The sequence below is a fragment of the Littorina saxatilis genome, linkage group LG2, assembly GCF_037325665.1.
Source record: "Littorina saxatilis isolate snail1 linkage group LG2, US_GU_Lsax_2.0, whole genome shotgun sequence".
NCBI lineage: Eukaryota > Metazoa > Mollusca > Gastropoda > Littorinimorpha > Littorinidae > Littorina > Littorina saxatilis.
Window position 1 is genome coordinate 67,041,161 of NC_090246.1, and position 2,343 is coordinate 67,043,503.

The window sequence follows — 2,343 nt, forward strand, 5'->3', positions numbered from 1 at the left end:
TTGCGACGAGTGTTCTTGTCTCGCGGATACTAACCGTTACTAGATTTGAAGTGGAATTCATAATGGTCTGATAGAATGTACATAGCATTAGCTGGTACGTAAACAGGCTGTCTTCTGTAATCAAGTCGAGCAAGGATACTTGCTTATGCTTGTCCCAACACGCAATCTTTACAAATGTCACTGTCATCTCTACCAATAGATTTTACTGAGACTCACGTTAAGTTAATTAATTACGTCATGCTTATGTCGCCTGTAGATCTTAATTGTGTGGAAGCATTACTGAGTCAACAATCATGACAAAGAAAAAACAGACTGGACTTTGAGTGTGAGAATGAAAGAGTGTTAGTAAATGCAAAGGAAAATGTATGTGCGTTGTTTCGTCAAGAGAAGAATGGAGAATTAATAAAAATGGTTCAGAACTCAGCAATACGACACGTATGGTGTGTTGATTATTTATTTTGAGAGAAAGGAGTAATGACTGAAAACCTGGGACAGGGAGGAAGAGAGAGAGACAACTTGTGTGTCTGTCCATCTGACTCTCTCTGGCTTGCTGTCTCTGACTGCGTCCCTATGTCTATGTACGCATGCAATAGATAAAGCATCGTTATTTCAAATGTAATCTTGATTGCATTTCTGTATACAAACACAGACGCACGCACACACACGCACTCTCTCTCTCTCTCTCTCTCTCTCTCTCTCTCTCTCTCTCTCTCTCTCTCTATCACACACACACTCACACACACACACACATACACACATACACACACACACACACACACACACACACACACACACACACACATACACACACATACACACACACACCGCGAGATGCCAGTGATTGCATTTTCTTTATTCATATTAAAAAGGGATAAACAACCGCGTGACTGGCGCAGAAATATTTAGTGTAGGTAAATTCAGAGTTTAAATCAAATAGTGTTACCTCTTTCACATTGCACGTTCACTCTTTCACACCTGATGCATAACGTCATTAAAGAAGTGCAACGGTTCATCTTCTATATACATACGATGTTTAACAATAACCTGCCGTAAAACGTTAGAAAGGTATAATCAACAACATACTTTACATACAAGGAACAGCCTTTCCCATGTAAAACATTCGGCTCACCATGTCAGATTTGGCCAGGCTTTTACATAAGTTAAGAACATCTCTCCATTTGGTGGCATACCAAATATATAAACCGCCTACCTGAATTGATACATTATGTGCAGGATGGAACTGTTTATCTTCTTCTTCTTCCGCGTTTCAGAATTGTCTGGTGACGTGTGAGCTCGTTTGCCGATTCGGGTTCCCCAAACTATACTCTGAGAGCATAGTCAGCTTCACTCCGCTTTCGTTGAGTAGGCATGCTGGGTATTTTCGTGTTTCCATAACCCACCGAACTCCGACATGGATTACAGGATCTTTTCCGTGCGCACTTGGTCTTGTGCTTGCGTGTACACACGAAGGGGGTTAAGTCACTAAGCAGGTCTGCACGTAAGTTGACCTGGGAGATCGGAAAAATCTCCACTCTTAACCCACCAGGCGGCAGCGACCGGAATTCGAACTCACGGACCTCCCGATTAGGAGGCCGACGTCTTACCACCACGCCACTGCGCCCGTCGACTGTTTATCTGAATCTCTTTATTAAAAGCCACAAGTGGCACTCTGTGAAATTAATTCATAAAAAAAAATATCATTCTAGACGATTTCAAGAAATGTATCAATCAAAACATGTTCTACTCTGTACAAAAAGTACCCAGGCTATTGATTTTGGAAACGTGTCCAAATGGAGGGATGGTCTCATCCCGTGTTAAAGCCTCGCCCGATCCTTATTATTTACACGGGAGGGACTGTGCCTTTAAGAAATGTCCTCCAAATTCAATGAATGTTGGGGATTTTCAGGTCATTTTGGTTTTCTTAAACCATGTAACAAGGTTTTTGGTTATATCAGGCTCATGAAAAGGTAGACATATGAGTTTGTGACACACAAACACGAAAAGAAATAGACAGTGAAAGACACCATTTGATGAGCTTTTGTTTCTCACACGCTGAAAGTTTGTTTGGTGATTGTTACCGACATACATCTTGTTTGGCGATTCTTGTATTATTTTATAAAACGTTTTGCTTAATCTTTGGAAAGAATATCGGGTGCGTTTTTCATGTTTATTAAGACACTCGTGCCATGTATTAGTCCAAAATATTTAAACCCATGTCAACATTATTTACACGAGAACATCCCATTGTCTTCTTGTCCATGCCTTTTGACGTATAAATCACCGACAACAAAATCACCGGCCAATTGCGGAAAAATAAAACACGCCGTGTTTAAATGTTTTAAA

General features: G+C 40.7%; 1 protein-coding gene across 1 annotated transcript in view; it reads right to left on the minus strand.

Moving 5' to 3' along the window:
• Positions 1 to 1,164: 1,164 nt before the first annotated feature.
• The window catches only part of LOC138959575 (voltage-gated delayed rectifier potassium channel KCNH8-like), a gene marked incomplete in the record, with an annotated part of 292,039 nt that continues 290,860 nt past the window's right edge, over positions 1,165 to 2,343 (minus strand). Inside the window, 1 exon segment of the mRNA XM_070331116.1 lies at positions 1,165 to 2,343. This exon segment is cut by the window's right edge and continues 5,957 nt beyond it.